Source organism: Coregonus clupeaformis, chromosome 5, assembly GCF_020615455.1.
Source record: "Coregonus clupeaformis isolate EN_2021a chromosome 5, ASM2061545v1, whole genome shotgun sequence".
Lineage (NCBI taxonomy): Eukaryota > Metazoa > Chordata > Actinopteri > Salmoniformes > Salmonidae > Coregonus > Coregonus clupeaformis.
The window spans coordinates 33,925,588-33,944,324 of NC_059196.1; the positions used below are offsets into that span (position 1 = coordinate 33,925,588).

Consider the following 18,737-nt stretch of genomic DNA (forward strand, 5'->3'; position numbering starts at 1 on the left):
GATTTAGGTTTATACTGACAATTCTTGTATATATTCGCTACATACAGTGCATTCGGAAAGTATTCAGACTTTTTCCACGTTATGTTACGTTACAGCCTCCATCAATCTACACACAACACGCCATAATGACAAAGCAAAAACCGTTTTTTGGAAATGTTTGCAAATGTAGAAAAATAAAAAACTGTAAATATGATATTTACATAAGTATTCAGACCCTTTACTCAGTACTTTGTTGAAGCACCTTTGGCAGTGATTACAGCCTTGTGTCTTCTTGGGTATGACGCTACAAGCTTGACACACCTGTATTTGGGGAGTTTCTCCCATTCTTCTCTGCAGATCCTCTCAAGCTCTGTCAGGTTGGATGGGGAGCATTGTGGCACAGCTATATTCAGGTCTCTCCAGAGATGTTAGATCTGGTTCAAGTCCGGGCTCTGGCTGGGCCACTCAAGGACATTCAGAGACTTGTCCCGAAGCCACTCCTGCGTTGTCTTGACTGTCTGCTTAGGGTCTCTGTCCTGTTGGAAGGTGAACCTTCGCTACAGTCTGAGGTCCTGAGCGCTCTGGAGCAGGTTTTTATCAAGGATCTCTCTGTACTTTGCTCCGTTCATATTTCCCTCGATCCTGACTTGTCTCCCAGTCCCTGCCGCTGAAAAACATCCCCACAGCATGATTCTGCCACCACCATGATTCACCGTAGGGATGGTGCCAGGTTTCCTCCAGACGTGACGCTTGGCATTCAGGCCATTCAAGAGTTCAATCAGACCAGAGAATCTTGTTTCTCATGGGCCAAATCCTTTAGGTGCCTTTTGGCAAACTCCAAGTGGGCTGTCATGTGCCTTTTACTGAGAAGTGACTTCCGTCTGGCCACTCTACCATAAAGGCCTGATTGGTGGAGTGCTGCAGAGATGGTTGTCCTTCTGGAAGGTTCTCCCATCTCCACACAGGAAGTCTGGATCTCTGTCAGAGTGACCATCACCTCCCTGACCAAGGCCCTTCTCCCCCGATTGCTCAGTTTGGCTGGGCGGCCAGCTCTAGGAAGAGTCTTGGTGGTTCCAAACTTCTTCCATTTAAGAATGATGGAGGCCACTGTGTTCTTGGGGATATTTAATGCTGCAAAAAAAAATGGGTACCCTTTCCCAGATCTGTGCCTCGACACAATCATGTCTTGGAGCTCTACGGACAATTCCTTCGACCTCATGGCTTGGTTTTTACTCTGACATGCACTGTCAACTGTGGGACCTTACAGTATATAGACAGGCCTTTCCAAATCATGTCCAATCAATTGAATTTACCACAGGTGGACTCCAATCAAGTTGTAGAAACATCTTAAGGATGATCAATGGATACAGGATTCAACTGAGCTCAATTTCGAGTCTCATAGCAAAGGGTCTGAATACTTCTGTAAATAAGGTATTCATATTTTAAATTTTTAATAAATTTGCACACATTTCTGAAAACCTGTTTTCGCTTTGTCATTATGGGGTATTGTGTGTAGATTGATGAGATATATATATATATATGTTTTAATCCATTTTAGAATAAGGCTGTAACGTAACAAAATGTGGAAAAAGTCAAGGGGTCTGAATACTTTCAGAATGCACTGTATATATATTATTTTTAGCTAAACAGGTGGGGCTCAAAACAGGTGGGTCTCTGCCCCACCTGCCCTGAATGACGGGTCGCCACTGACTGCACCTATCTGGTGTATGTGAAACATAAAACATATATTATATGCTTTGAGAGATTAAGACTTGTTATGTAATGGGGATTTACCAATATTCATGTTTAACAAACATTAGACCATCTTTTAACATACTACCTGAACAAATGAGCATTACTATTAATATATGATATATAATGTGGTCCTCTGTAACTCAATTGGTAGAGCATGGCGTTTGTAACGCCAGGGTAGTGGGTTTGATCCCCGGGACCACCCATACGTAAAAATGTATGCACACATGACTGTAAGTCGCTTTGGATAAAAGCGTCTGCTAAATGGCATATTATATTATATTATATTATAATGATAATTTTGATGAAACACTACTTCCCCTACTGTCCAGCTAATGTAAATGCATCTGATTAGTAGATGACCATCCATAGGCTCTACTACTGCATATAGTAGGCCTTCCCTACACATTATAATGAACAGATGTTTAGATTAGATGCCATGACACACATAGTCTACAGTTAGAGGTTTTAGCTTTGTCCAAATTGAGGCCAACCATCTCACTGCATGTTGTGTGCTGCAACCACAGTGGTGGTAAAACCGAACTAAGGACAATTTTACTGCCCTGGACTGTTCTGTAGGATGTTGTGTGTGCTTGTTTTGCTTCGTGTCATGTACTCTATCTTTGTTAATTCTCTTTGTCATTGTTTGAGTAAACCTTGACCTTGTTAATTCCTGCGTCTGCGTCCTGCCTCTTCGTATCCTCAGTACTCGTCACAAGTATTACCCACGGACCTGCACTGATACCAGAGTAGCCATTTGCTTTCTATTTCAGCCACTGTTTAAAATAGCACCTCTCTCACACACTCATCTCGCAACAGCAAACAGCATTTACTGTGTATTTGTGTCTGTGGAAGCATAGGAGAGTGCATAGAGTGCATGTGTGGGAGTGTGTGTTTTAATAGAGCGCTACAGCGGTTTCTTTGAGAGCGTTGACTGAAGGTTGTGTGAATGTTGTCTGAAGGTTGTCTAAATATTGTCTGAAGGTCGTGTGAACGTTGTCTGAAGGTTGGAGCTGGTGGAGTGTCAGGATGCCTTCAGAGGGGACCTCTCTAAAAGGCTTCTTGGAGTCTGTGGGAAGTTATGAGGTATATAACATACTACCTGGTACCTCCCTACCTACCACAACGTGCCTAATGGTGCCTGTTTTAATAAATCCCGAAGACAAAAATAGTATTTATGTAATTGCCACTTTACTTGTAATTTCTTTATCGTATTAAACATACAGTGCTACCAAATAATATTTACATTTTTGTAATTTAGCAGACGCTCTTATCCAGAATGATATTAGGATTAAGTGCTTGCTCAATGGTAAATCAACAGATGTTTCACCTAGTCGGCTCGGGGATTCAAACTAGCAACCTTTCAGCACAATGCTCTTGACTTTTATGCTATCTAAGGTTCTGAGTCTTTCCTCTGAAGTTGTAGAGTCAGAGTTCTGAGGTTGTTCTGTTTCCAGGTTGGAGCTGCGGCTGGAGGCGATCATTGGTCGTTTTGGGGAGCTGGATGAGGCAGAGAGGGTCCTGACAGGGAGTCTGGAGCGCCACAGGCAGGCTCTGGCCAAACAAAAACAACAGGAGCAGGTCTGGACCTCTCTATTAGAGGACAGGTGAGCCAGCCATCAAACAACACACTATGAAGACTACCACAGACCACTATCTTCATCTTCATCTTCATCCTCATTATCTTCATCATCTTTATTAATTCAAGCCACTATGAATGTAGTGAATTTAAGGATATTGTGTTTTGTTTATTTCATCTCTGCTGTAGGCTACATATTTGCCTCTCGGCTAGGGTGGTCATTATAAATGATAAACCAGTCTGTCTTGCTTTAATTTCTCCCATCATCCCCATCCCCACTGTGGAGGTCAGCCTGCTTTCAAATCAAATCAAATCAAATGTTATTTGTCACATGCGCCGAATACAACAGATGTAAACCTTACAGTGAAATGCTTACTTACAAGCCCTTAACCAACAATGCAATTTTAAGAAAGAATACCAAAACAAATACCCCAAAAACATTAAATAAATAAATAATAAGGAATAAAAGTAACAAATAATTAAAGAGCAGCAGTAAAATAACAATAGCGAGGCTAAATACAGGGGGTACCGGAACCGAGTCAATGTGCGGGGGCACCGGTTAGTCAAGGTAATTGGGGTAATAAGTACATGTAGGTAGAGTTGTTAAAGTGACTATGCATAGATAACAAACAGAGAGTAGCAGTAGCGTAAAAGAGGGGGGAGGGGGAGGGGGGGGGGCAATGCAAATAGTCTGGGTAGCCATTTGATTAGATGTTCAGGAGTCTTATGGCTTGGGGGTAGAAGCTGTTTAGAAGCCTATTGGACCTAGACTTGGCGCTATGGTACCGCTTGTCGTGCGGTAGCAGAGAGAACAGTCCATGACTAGGGTGGCTGGAGTCTTTTACAATTTGTAGGGCCTTCCTCTGACACCGCCCAGTATAGAGGTCCTGGATGGCAGGAAGCTTGGCCCCTGTGATGTACTGGGCCGTACGCACTACCCTCTGTAGTGCCTTGCAGTCGGAGCCCGAGCAGTTGCCATACCAGGCAGTGATGCAACCAGTCAGGATGCTCTCGATGGTGTAGCTGTAGAACTTTTTGAGGATCTGAGGACCCATGCCAAATCTTTTCAGTCTCCTTAGGGGGAATAGGTTTTGTCGTGCCCTCTTTACAACTGTCTTGGTGTGCTTGGACCATGTTAGTTTGTTGGCAATGTGGACACTAAGGAACTTGAAGCTCTCAACCTGCTCCACTACAGGCCTGTCAATGAGAATGGGGGCGTGCTCGGTCCTCTTCTTTTCCTGTAGTCCACAGTCATCTCCTTTGTCTTGATCACGTTAAGGGAGAGGTTGTTGTCCTGGCACCACACGGCCAGGTCTCTGACTTCCACCCTATAGGCTGTCTCGTCGTTGTCAGTGATAAGGCCTACTACTGTTGTGTCATCGGCAAACTTAATGATGGTGTTGGAGACGTGCCTGGCCATGCAGGCCATGCAGTCATGAGTGAACAGGGAGTACAGGAGGGGACTGAGCACGCACCCCTGAGGGGCCCCCGTGCTGAGGACCAGCGTGGCGGATGTGTTGTTACCTACCCTTACCACCTGGGGGCGGCCCGTCAGGAAGTCCAGGATCCAGTTGCAGAGGGAGGTGTTTAGTCCCAGGGTCCTTAGCTTAGTGATGAGCTTTGAAGGCACTATGGTGTTGAACGCTGAGCTGTAGTCAATGAATAGCATTCTCACATAGGTGTTCCTTTTGTCCAGGTGAGAAAGGGCAGTGTGGAGCGCAATAGAGATTGCATCATCTGTGGATCTGTTGGGGCGATATGCAAATTGAGTGGGTCAAGGGTTTCTGGGATAATGGTGTTGATGTGAGCCATGACCAGCCTTTCAAATCACTTCATGGCTACAGACGTGAGTGCTACTGGTCGGTAGTCATTTAGGCAGGTTACCTTAGTGTTCTTGGGCAAAGGGACTATGGTGGTCTGCTTGAAACATGTTGGTATTACAGACTGAGACAGGGAGAGGTTGAAAATGTCAGTGAAGACACTTGCCAGTTGGTCAGCGCATGCTCGGACTACACGTCCTGGTAAGCCGTCTGTGAATGTTGACCTGTTTAAAGGTCTTACTCACATCGGCTACGGAGAGCGTGATCACACAGTCGTCCGGAACAGCTGATGCTCTCATGCATGTTTCAGTGTTACTTGCCTCGAAGCGAGCATAGAAGTAATTTAGCTCCTCTGGTAGGCTCGTGTCACTGGGCAGCTCGCGGCTGTGCTTCCCTTTGTAGTCTGTAATAGTTTGCAAGCCCTGTCACATCAGACGAGCGTCGGAGCCGGTGTAGTATGATTCGATCTTAGTCCTGTATCGACGCTTCGCCTGTTTGATGGTTCGTCGGAGGGCATAGCGGGATTTCTTATAAGCATCCGGGTTAGAGTCCCGCTCCTTGAAAGCGGCAGCTCTACCCTTTAGCTCAGTGTGGATGTTGCCTGTAAACCATGGATCTGGTTGGGGTATGTACGTACAGTCACTGTGGGGACGACGTCATCGATGCACTTATTGATGAAGCCAATGACTGATGTGGTGTACTCCTCAATGCCATCGGAAAAATCCCGGAACATATTCCAGTCTGTGCTAGCAAAACAGTCCTGTAGCTTAGCATCTGCTTCATCTGACCACTTTTTTATTGACCGAGTCACTGGTGCTTTTTGGGTATGTGTCTGACACCTTCCACAGCTTCCACACTCTGGTCCTGCAGGGCGTGCCTGACCTGGCCCCCAGCCTGCCCACCACCGCCTCTGTCCTCCGCAAGCGGCCCAAGGACAGCCGGGTGGACAAGGCTATGGGGCTGCTCTGAGGGAGCTGGGCCTGGGGGAGAGCGATGCCAAGGCCCTCTGAGCCTTCTTCATCACCCATGGGTACCAGTGTGACTACCAGAGGACAGGGAAGAGGGACGGGCAGCAGCAAAGCGACGTGGAGGCTGTGATACGGAGGTGTGTCCAGAACCAGGTGCTGAGGGACAGTTTGCTAAGGGCCGTGCAGGTGGTGGAGAGAGGCAAGGCGGGACCCATGTTGACTCACCTTATTTACCTGGCTAACTTCCTTTAATGGGACTAGCTCAGCGTTTCACAAACTCGGTCCTCGGGACCCCAAGGGGTGCACGTTTTGGTTTTGCCCTAACACTACACAGCTATTTTCAAATTATCAAAGCTTGATGATTAATTTATTATTTGAAACAGCTGTGTAGGCTAGGGCAAAAAACTAAACGTGCACCCGTTGGGGTCCCGAGGACCGAGTTTGGGAAACGCTGAGCTAGATGTAGTAGTCCCATTAAAGGACGTTAGCCAGGTAGCCTAGGACAACAAAAACTAAAAGTGTGTACTGTATGACAGAGTCATAGACAGAGTCACAGACGATTTCAGCAACATGAAAGAGAGGAGGATGGCATTGGCGTTCCTCTACAAGTAAGGTGAGTCAACATGTTTTTTCTACTTGCGCACATACACACACACATACACACACAGAAATCAATACCATGGACACCCACATGATATTTAGCTTACGTTGATTGGACTACATTATTTTTGGAATATTTTAGTTGTCACTGTATTAGACTAAGCATAGGTGATTTGATGATGTTGAAATGTTGAAGTTGAAATGGAGCGGTAACTCTCCGGTTCTCTAAATTAATAGTTGTTTAGTAGTCCGAAAATGTCAGAAACATTAACTTGATTGACCATGCTGTAGTAGGTCACGTAACTGTTTGTTACATGCAATAGCCTATGCTTTGTGTACTCCACCGGACAGATGTTGCTCTCCGGTTTTGTGATGTAGCAAAGGTGGTGTTGAATTTATTCTGACATTTTGTCTTTTTATTGTCTCGGGCCTTAGGCCTACATATACAGTTGAAGTTGAAGTTTACATACACCTTAACCAAATACATTTAAACTCAGTTTTTCACAATTCCTGACATTTAATCCTCATAAAAATTCCCTGTCTTAGGTCAGTTATGATCACCACTTTATTTTAAGAATGTGAAATGTCAGAATAATAGTAGAGATAATGATTTATTTCAACTTTTATTTATTTCATCACATTCCCAGTGGGACAGAAGTTTACATACACTCAATTAGTATTTGGTAGCATTGCCTTTCAATTGGTTAACTTCGGTCAAACGTTTTGGATAGCCTTCCACAAGCTCCCGACAATAAGTTGGGTGAATTTTGGCCCATTCCTCCTGACAGAGCTGGTGTAACTGAGTCAGGATTGTAGGCCTCCTTGCTCGCACACGCTTTTTCAGTTCTGCCCACAAATGTTCTATAGGATTGAGGTCAGGGCTTTGTGATGGCCACTCCAATACCTTGACTTTGTTGTCCTTAAGCCATTTTGCCACAACTTTGGAAGTATGCTTGGGGTCATTGTCCATTTGGAAGACCCATTTGAGACCAAGCTTTAACTTCCTGACTGATGTCTTGAGATGTTGCTTCAATATATCCACATAATTTTCCTTCCTCATGATGCCATCTATTTTGTGAAGTGCACCAGTCCCTCCTGCAGCAAAGTACCCCCACAGCATGATGCTGCCACCCCCGTGCTTCACGGTTGGGATGGTGTTCTTCGGCTTGCAAGCAACCCCCTTTTTCCTCCAAACATAACGATGGTCATTATGGCCAAACAGTTCTATTTTTGTTTCATCAGACATTTCTCCAAAAAGTACGATCTTTGTCCCCATGTGCACTGTAAAACTGTGGATATAGATACTTTTGTACCTGTTTCCTCCAGCATCTTCACAAGGTCCTTTGCTGTTGTTCTGGGATTGACAGAACGCGTCTCCTGAGCGGTATGACGGCTGCGTTGTCCCATGGTGTTTATACTTGCGTACTATTGTTTGTACAGATGAACGTGGCACCTTCAGGCATTTGGAAATTGCTCTCAAGGATGAACCAGACTTGTGGAGGTCTACAATTATTTTTCTGAGGTCTTGGCTGATTTCTTTTGATTTTCCCATGATGTCAAGCAAAGAGGCACTGAGTTTGAAGGTAGAAAAAAAGTATTTAGTTAGCCACCAATTGTGCAAGTTCTCCCACTTAAAAAGATGAGCGAGGCCTGTAATTTTCATCATAGGTACACGTCAACTATGACAGACAAATTGAGGGAAAAAAATCCAGAAAATCACATTGTAGGAGTTTTAATGAATTTATTTGCAAATTATGGTGGAAAATAAGTATTTGGTCACCTACAAACAAGCAAGATTTCTGGCTCTCACAGACCTGTAACTTCTTCTTTAAGAGGCTCCTCTGTCCTCCACTCATTACCTGTATTAATGGCACCTGTTTGAACTTGTTATCAGTATAAAAGACAACTGTCCACAACCTCAAACAGTCACACTCCAAACTCCACTATGGCCAAGACCAAAGAGCTGTCAAAGGACACCAGAAACAAAATTGTAGACCTGTACCAGGCTGGGAAGACTGAATCTGCAATAGGTAAGCAGCTTGGTTTGAAGAAATCAACTGTGGGAGCAATTATTAGGAAATGGAAGACATACAAGACCACTGATAATCTCCCTCGATCTGGGGCTCCACACAAGATCTCACCCCGTGGGGTCAAAATGATCACAAGAACGGTGAGCAAAAATCCCAGAACCACACGGGGGGACCTAGTGAATGACCTGCAGAGAGCTGGGACCAAAGTAACAAAGCCTACCATCAGTAACACACTACGCCGCCAGGGACTCAAATCCTGCAGTGCCAGACATGTCCCCCTGCTTAAGCCAGTACATGTCCAGGCCCGTCTGAAGTTTGCTAGAGTGCATTTGGATGATCCAGAAGAGGGGATTGGGAGAATGTCATATGGTCAGATGAAACCAAAATATAACTTTTTGGTAAAAACTCAACTCGTCGTGTTTGGAGGACAAAGAATGCTGAGTTGCATCCAAAGAACACCATACCTACTGTGAAGCATGGGGATGGAAACATCATGCTTTGGGGCTGTTTTTCTGCAAAGGGACCAGGACGACTGATCCGTGTAAAGGAAAGAATGAATGGGGCCATGTATCGTGAGATTTTGAGTGAAAACCTCCTTCCATCAGCAAGGGCATTGAAGATGAAACGTGGCTGGGTCTTTCAGCATGACAATGATCCCAAACACACCGCCCGGGCAACGAAGGAGTGGCTTCGTAAGAAGCATTTCAAGGTCCTGGAGTGGCCTAGCCAGTCTCCAGATCTCAACCCCATAGAAAATCTTTGGAGGGGAGTTGAAAGTCTGTGTTGCCCAGCGACAGCCCCAAAACATCACTGCTCTAGAGGAGATCTGCATGGAGGAAAGGGCCAAAATACCAGCAACAGTGTGTGAAAACCTTGTGAAGACTTACAGAAAACGTTTGACCTGTGTCATTGCCAACAAAGGGTATATAACAAAGTATTGAGAAACTTTTGTTATTGACCAAATACTTATTTTCCACCATAATTTGCAAATAAATTCATAAAAAATCCTACAATGTGATTTTCTGGATTTTTTTTTCTCATTTTGTCTGTCATAGTTGACGTGTACCTATGATGAAAATTACAGGCCTCTCTCATCTTTTTAAGTGGGAGAACTTGCACAATTGGTGGCTGACTAAATACTTTTTTCCCCCACTGTACATACACAGGTAAACCTCAAATTTACTCAAATGATGTCAATTAGCCTATCAGAAGCTTCTAAAGCCATGACATCATTTTCTGGAATTTTCCAAGCTGTTTAAAGGCACAGTCAACATAGTGTATGTAAACTTCTGACCCACTGGAATTGTGATACAGTGAATTACAAGTGAAATAATCTGTCTGTAAACAATTGTTGGAAAAATTACTTGTGTCATGCACAAAGTAGATGTCCTAACCGACTTGCCAAAACGATAGTTTGTTACCAAGAAATTTGTGGAGTGGTTGAAAAACTAGCTTTAATGACTCCAACCTAAGTGTATGTAAACTTCCGACTTCAACTGTATCATATGAACTAACAGGTTATTGAGCAGGGCGTTGACCCTGGTTGCTTCTATGGGTCGCTCTGGATGGGAGTCTGTTAGATGACTGAATGAAATGTAAATATTGAGCGTCTTCACTGCAAGTAGATAGTATGTTTTAAGAAAAAAAAAGAAAAAAAAAGGTTATAGAGCAAACAACGCAAATATCACAACACAGGTTGTAATATGGCTTTTCTTCCCTGGCTTGCGTTCCCCAATGATTTTACCCACACACCACTACTGCTAAAAACTGACTAGGTTTCCCCTTTTATCTGTGGATTAATTGTCGGAGTAGAGAACACACGATTTTGCGTGACTCAAAAAGGGTCCAAATTCTACAAAGATCCAGCAAAATAAAGAACCATATGCATTTTAGGTAAAATAACAACCCATGTTTAGCCTATATCGCAGGACAAATAAGCTAGCAACAGCAAGCTAGCTAAATGTCCATGAATGTTTCATAAAGTATGTGTTTCAACCTGTACTCAAATAAATACAGTTGGTTCCAGTGGCGATTTTAGCATGCAAATCTTGGTGGCGATTTTAGCATGTAAATCTTGGTGTGGCAAAAAAATAAACATATGTTTCAGATGCATGCCAGCAAAGCCACTACACAACACAGTACTAAACAATACATTAATTGCACTATAACGGTGACAAACGGTGCCAACAAACTGTTAGGGCCTACATAAAGCTGTCCCAACAGCAGAGCTTTCAGCACCATGGAGTGAATCCTTACCACCGCTACACCTGGCTATCATTGGAGCCTTGTCTGGCAGCGAAACAGTTCATTCAGCCTCATTTACTGCCTTTTAAAAAAACATAGCTGATATGGCTGACTTGCTTAAACAAATGTGGTTTCTACTGACAATTTAGATGTACAAACTATGGCATAAGGGAACGATTGTGATGGGTGAGTTGAAGGAGTCAGGCTCAGGAGGGTAAGTCACAGAATAACAGGATTTATTCAGAAAAACAGAGTTACGCAGTAATGTGTCAAAACAGTCCAGTGCGCAAAACAGGCACACTGGAACCAACAAGGCACACAAAATAACCAGGCGATACAAAATACAAGGAGCTCCACCAAGCTTCACAACAAACAATCACACACAATGACAAGGGGGCAGAGGGAACACTTATACAGGTACTGATGAGGGGATATGAACCAGGTGCGTGTAATAAACAAGACAAAACAAATGGAATGATGAGATGAGGAGCGGCAGTGGCTTGAAGGCCGGTGATGACGAACGCCGAAGCCTGCCCGAACAAGGAGAGGAGGCAGCTTCGGAGGAAGTCGTGACTGTACCCCCCCCCCTTGACACGCAGCTCCAGCAGCGCGCCGACACCGGCCTCTGGGACGGCCAGGAGGATGCGGAGCAAGGCGAGCCGAATGGCGACAGTGGAAATCCCGCAACAGGGAGGGATCGAGGACATCCCTCACCGGGACCCAGCACCGCTCCTCCGGACCGTACCCCTCCACGAGGTACTGATGGATGGAACGGACGGAGTACGCCGGGGCCCCCTCGATGTCTAGAGGGGGCGGAGGGACCTCCCGCACCTCAGACTCCTGGAGCGGACCAGCCACCACCGGCCTGAGGAGAGACACATGGAACGAGGTGTTAATACGATAATCTGGCGGGAGTAATAACCTAGAGGTAACCTTGTTTATTCTCCTCAGGACTTTGGGGGGGCTCACTGCGGTGGCGGTCAGCGTTGGCCTTCTGGCGACGCACGGCGCGTTGGAGGTGGACGTGAGCAGCGTTCCACGTCCCCTCCGCGTGCCGAAACCAGTCATCCACCGCAGGAGCCTCGGTCTGGCTCTGATGCCACGGTGCCAGAACCTACTGATAATCTAAAACACATTGAAATGGCGTTAGGTTAGTGGAGGAGTGACTGGCAGAGTTCTGGGCATATTCGGCCCATGGCAAGAACACCGACCACTCCCCTGGCCGGTCCTGGCAGTATGACCGCAGGAACCTACCCACATCCTGATTCACCCGTTCCACCTGTCCATTTGACTCGGGATGAAAACCAGAGGTCAGGCTGACCGAGACCCACAGCCGCACTGGAACCAACAAGGCATACGGGGAAAACAATCTGGCAAAACAAAATACAAGGAGCTCCACCGAGCTTCACTATCCTCATTGTTGAATTTGCGATTTCCAACTTGTTCTGTAATGTTTATGTCCAATGGCCGATGAGCACCGAAACGTTTTATCTATAATTTATCTTCATATGACAAGGATTGAAAAGGATTTGCCAGTAGATTGTCGACTTGATTCATGATGATGACTACTCGTCTAGCTTGCTAGCTAAGATTTGGAAAGTATGATGTTGACATGATCAGTCCAATCAAAGCTACGGTAGATATAACGTGATTTGACGTCATGTTATTCATGGCCAATGACCTTGAGCCTTCTTGGATGGGCACTTCTAATGTACCTTTATGGCAGCAACCAAGGGGCTTGAATGTTGCAGTGACGTAGTGTTCCCATGAGTGACAAAACACTGAGCTAGGCAGAAACACCTGCATTTTGGAGATGCCTTACTCAAGGAAGCCAACAAGAGACCATGTTTGTATGTGGCTTTATTTATTTATTTTACATTGTTTACAAACTGATATGTGACACATACAGTGGCTTGCAAAAGTATTCACCCCCCTTGCCATTTTTCCTATTTTATTGCCTTACAACCTGGAATTAAAATGGATTTTTCGGGGGGTTTGTATCATTGGATTTACACAACATGCTTACCACTTTGAAGATGCAAAATATTTTTTTGTGTGAAACTATTCATCCCCCCCCAAAGTCAATACTTTGTAGAGCCACCTTTTGCAGCAATTACAGCTGCAAGTCTCTTGGGGTATGTCTCTATAAGCTTGGCACATCTAGCCACTGGGATTTTTGCCTATTCTTCAAGGCAAAACTGCTCCAGCTCCTTCAAGTTGGATGGGTTCTGCTGGTGTACAGCAACCTTTAAGTCATACCACAGATTCTCAATTGGATTGAGGTCTTGGCTTTGACTAGGCCATTCCAAGACATTTAAATGTTTCCCCTTAAACCACTTGAGTGTTGCTTTAGCAGTATGCTTAGGGTCATTGTCCTGCTGGAAGGTGAACCTCCGTCCCAGTCTCAAATCTCTGGAATACTGAAACAGGTTTCCCTCAAGAATTTCCCTGTATTTAGCGCCATCCATCATTCCTTCAATTCTGACCAGTTTCCCAGTCCCTGCAGATGAAAAACATCCCCACAGCATGATGCTGCCACCACCATGCTTCACTGTGGGGATGGTGTTCTCAGGGTGATGAGAGGTGTTGGGTTTGCGCCAGACATAGCATTTTCCTTGATGGCCAAAAAGCTCAATTTTAGTCTCATCTGACCAGAGTACCTTCTTCCATATGTTTGGGGAGTCTCCCACATGCCTTTTGGCGAACACCAAACGTGTTTGCTTATTGTTTTCTTTAAGCAATGGCTTTTTTCTGGCCACTCTTCCACAAAGCCCAGCTCTGTGGAGTGTACGGGTTAAAGTGGTCCTATAGACAGATACTCCAATCTCCGCTGTGGAGTTTTGCAGCTCCTTCAGGGTTATCTTTGGTCTCTTTGTTGCCTCTCTGATTAATGCCCTCCTTGCCTGGTCCGTGAGTTTTGGTGGGCGGCCCTCTCTTGGCAGGTTTGTTGTGGTGCCATATTCTTTCCATTTTTTAATAATGGATTTAATGGTGCTCTATGGGATGTTCAAAGTTTCGGATATTTTTTTATAACCCAATCCTGATCCGTACTTCTCCATAACTTTGTCCCTGACCTGTTTGGAGAGCTCCTTGGTCTTCATGGTGCCGCTTGCTTGGTGGTGCCCCTTGCTTGGTGGTGTTGCAGACTCTGGGGCTTTCAGAACAGGTGTATATATACTGAGATCATGTGACAGATCATGTGACACTTAAATTGCACACAGGTGGACTTTATTTAACTAATTATGTGACTTCTGAAGGTAATTGGTTGCACCAAATCTTATTTAGGGGCTTCATAGCAAAGGGGGTGAATACATATGCACGCACCACTTTTTCTGTTATTAATTTTTTCGATTTTTTTTCATTTCACTTCACCAATTTGGACTATTTTGTGTATGTCCATTACATGAAATCCAAATAAAAATCAATTTAAATTACAGATTGTAATGCAACAAAATAGGAAAAACGCCAAGGGGGATGAATACTTTTGCAAGGCACTGTATTAATGCCAAAATAACATAACTGTTTAGCTCTGCCCCACGCGCACTGGTTGGTTCACATTTGGTTTTGGTATTTTAACCGGTGTGTCATGAATGTATCTGGTGAGGATAGACAAAATCAACATGCGCACGATGGCGAACGCACGCGCAGAACCTGTTTGATCATCATCTCAGAGGAGAACAACAAACCAGCCTTGTCTATCAAAGAACATTATCAGCCGGCAGAGAAGAGATCTGATCAATGAACATTGAGATGATACTTATATTTGAGAATGTGTTTTTTATGAAATTTTTATCTTTGCAATTTGCTGTAATAAAATCAAGTTGTTTCTAATTTTCCAGGAAAAGTAATATGCAGTCGACATTTTGTTCAGTATCAGTAACCAGGTTTCCATTCAACCTTTTTATGTCAGAAAAAATGCCTGATGGAAACAGACATTTTTTCGGTACATTTTCCAAATTTCGACAAAACTAAATAAGCTAAACATGGTGTTTTTTTTTATGTTCGTAATATTAAGTATGCGAGAAATGTTGGTGGTATACGCTTTTATGCACAAATATTGATAGAATAACCATCACATCGACGTAAACTTGGAGTCACGCGATGGAAAGCATGCAGTAGGCTACAGATGAAATAAATGATGATGAACTTCACAGGGAGGTGTAAGTGCAAGGTGATGAGCTTGATGCTCCTTTCGAATAAATATCGAGGGCTCTTATTCTAGTGAATGATCATCGATGCTTCGCTGCCGTTTGACAAATAAAAATAATATTGCAATTTTGTCCATAATCTCATCTAAGGCAGGCTACACTTAAGCAATAAGGCACGAGGGGTTGTGTTATATGGCCAATATACCACGGCTAAGGGCTGTTCTTAAGCATGATGCAATGCGGAGTGCCTGGATACAGCCCTTAGCCGTGGTATATTGGCCATATACCACAAACCCCCGAGGTGCCTTATTGCAATTAATTAAATATATTAGAGCAGTAAAATAATTAGAGCAGTAAAAATGCATGTTGTGTCATACCCCTGGTATATGGTCTGATATATCACAGCTGTCAGCCAATCAGAATTCAGGGCTCGAACCACCCAGTTTATAATATACATTAGTCTAGCCAAGAGCTCTACAGCACACGTGCCAATACCACAGTGAGCACACTCGCTATATAACAATAAAAAATATATCAACATCAGTAGAGTTGAAAATGCGATGGAAACCTATTTCACTTGTATTTTAACCGCAAAAGGTATTTGTATGTGCCACACGTCATCACGCACAGCCTTTTATCTGCAACAAGTCAATTTGTTTGAAACATTTCTGTTGGGAAAATGCGCATATTGTTTTTATGCGGATTTTAGAATATTCGCATGAAAATCTGTTGCCAATTGGATGGAAACCTAGTTAATGGTGAACAATATAGCACCAACTACCATTCACTCTCTGAGTCTCTGTCTGAATTATGTGTATATACTCTGTCACACAACATGTAAGTATGGCCGGTTAGCTCAGTTGGTTAGAGCGTCGTGCTAATAACGCGAAGGTCGCGGGTTCGATACCCGTACTGGCCAGACCTTTTGCAACAGATTCTAGTTCTACCATAGCCAGAGGGCATTTAATGAATTACCCATTTCGGCCATTTGAAGACAACGAAAACAGGGGTAGGCTAACTGTGTCTGTTTTAAAAATGTGTCTGTCTTAATCAAATCAAGATATGATTTTACAATCTGACATAGCAATACATAATTTAGTGAGTGTACTAGATAGATATCCTGAATGGATACACAACTGCTGTGACCTTGGCCGACATGCACATTTTGTACAAAAAGAGGGCTCGTCCGGGATTTGAACCCGGGACCTCTCGCACCCAAAGCGAGAATCATACCCCTAGACCAACGAGCCACTATACCCTATTAAAATTATTTCAAGTTTTGAACCGCTGCTGTGTAATATTTTACGCAAAGAACAAAACGGCCAGTACAACACAAAACGTAGCTAGGACATTGTATATCGCTGCTAGGGAGAAACAACATAAATGTATCTATCGCCTGGTGGCACGTAGCAAGCTGGCCGCAAATGATGTTCAATGTAACCACACAAGAGTTTTTAAACGTTCTGCAATGTATATTTCAATTATATTTTGTGTAACTGTCACTGCCATAGTAAAAAGACGTCTGAACGGAGTACACCCATTCGTTTTTCAGGGGAGACGGAATTTAGGTTGAAAATATCATTAGTATGCAACTGCAGCCCGCAATTCGGGGCGTTCCCTCGAGCATCCCATTGGCTCATTCATAAACACCTCTAACTAAACTGTACAGCCCATCTGTAATTAACCCACCCAACTACCTCATCCCCATATTGTTATTTACATTGTTATTTATTTTGCTAATTTGCACCCCAGTATCTCTATTTGCACATCATCTTCTGCACATCTATCACTCCAGTGTTAATACTAAATTGTAATTATTTTGCACTATGGCCTATTTATTGCCTTACCCCCATGTAAATAGATTTTCTATTGTGTTATTGACTGTACGTTTTGTTTATTCCATATGTAACTCTGTGTTTGTTGTTTTTATCGCACTGCTTTGCTTTATCTTGGCCAGGTCGCAGTTGTAAATGAGAACTTGTTCTCAACTGGCTTACCTGGTTAAATAAATCAAATAAAAAGCTAGCGCACAGTGTCCTTCGCTCCCACTTGCCGAACACCTGCCCTCGCGGTTGTTAACAGAACTGCGGAAAAACAGTGCCTATAAGTACTATTCTGGTCAATTACAGGAAAGCTTACCTGTGTTACACACTATTGGTGTTATAGGCTAGTTGTCATTCACTCATGTCTGATGCAAGACTCACTTTCCTGCAGATTTTTCATTGATGTACTACTGTTGACCATGCCTGAATGTGGGCTATTTTACACAGATCACTGAAGTATAAATAAACGGGCTAGGATGAGCACATACGTGAGGTGAACCCACACAGGCGTAGTTCCGTATTCACTCAGAAGAGGGCGCTCGTGCCCAGCGAGCTTGACCCCTTAACCTTATAACATAATGGTCAGTTCGATTGGGATCCTTGGGATGTCCCTACCCTAAACCCTAACCAAATCAAATTGTATTGGTCGCATACACATATTTTTCAGATGTTATCGCGGGGTGTAGCGAAATGCTTATGTTCCTAGCTCCAACAGTGCAGAAAATACCTAACAATACAAAACAATACACACAAATCCCCAAAATACAAATAAAGGAATTAAGAAATATAGAAATATGATGCTGCCACCACCATGCTTCACTGTGGGGATGGTGTTCTCGGTGTGATGAGAGGTGTTGGGTTTGCGCCAGACATAGCGTTTTCCTTGATGGCCAAAAAGCTCAATTTTAGTCTCATCTGACCAGAGTACCTTCTTCCATATGTTTGGGGAGTCTCCCACATGCCTTTTGGTGAACACCAAACCTGTTTGCTTATTGTTTTCTTTAAGCAATGGCTTTTTTTCTGGCCACTCTTCCACAATTATTTAACTAATTATGTGACTTCTGAAGGTAATTGGTTGCACCAAATCTTATTTAGTGGCTTCATAGCAAAGGGGGTGAATACATATGCACGCACCATTTTTCTGTTATTTATTTTTTTGAATTTTTTGAAACAAGTTATTAAAACGAGCAATGGCAGAGTCTGTAATATAAATATATATGTTAATATGATGGTGTGTATAGACATTATCAGGGATGTAGCGCTCCCTCACAATATTTCTGGAACCCAGAACGAAAATGTATTCTGATGAATTCTAAATAAATGATATTTAATTACACAAAAATTCCATAAAAACAATAGAATGACAAACTAAATACACATGTAGGCTATAGCAACCTATATGTAGGTAAATTGTGGTTTCTTCACCGTCTTCTCGAATGATGAATAACTGTAGGCATGTTTGCAGAGACCCGTTGGCCGGAGGCTTGACTACTTTGAGCGGGCCAAATCCGACGTAACAAGACCAGCCGCAGGCAGGAAACTCTACCAGGGGTTAAAATGGCTGTCCTCAAAACAGTTTGTTGGACTTGTAGGCCTACGACGCACTCGAACTCGCCCTACTGTTTGAGTGCTTAGCTTACAGAAACGCACCAACTCTATTGCGTATGCAGACAAACTGATCCACACACATGAACCTTATCATCACACCAACGAGATCTAGGATCCAAATTCACCGCGTCTGCCTTGATGTTCATAAAACTTCACGGGACCCCTCTTGCGCAGTGGAACCCAGAA

The 18,737-nt window shown here is 43.7% G+C and overlaps 2 non-coding genes and 1 pseudogene across 2 annotated transcripts; 2 read left to right on the plus strand and 1 right to left on the minus strand.

Moving 5' to 3' along the window:
• The first annotated feature begins 2,812 nt into the window (after window positions 1-2,812).
• LOC121567003 lies at window positions 2,813-6,350 on the plus strand (annotated as a pseudogene).
• Window positions 6,351-15,965: 9,615 nt separating this feature from the next.
• Window positions 15,966-16,039, plus strand: trnai-aau. The gene has a single exon. It is a non-coding gene; the product is annotated as a tRNA-Ile (tRNA).
• Window positions 16,040-16,298: 259 nt separating this feature from the next.
• On the minus strand, window positions 16,299-16,370 carry trnap-ugg. Its single transcript has one exon. It is a non-coding gene; the product is annotated as a tRNA-Pro (tRNA).
• Window positions 16,371-18,737: the final 2,367 nt, after the last annotated feature.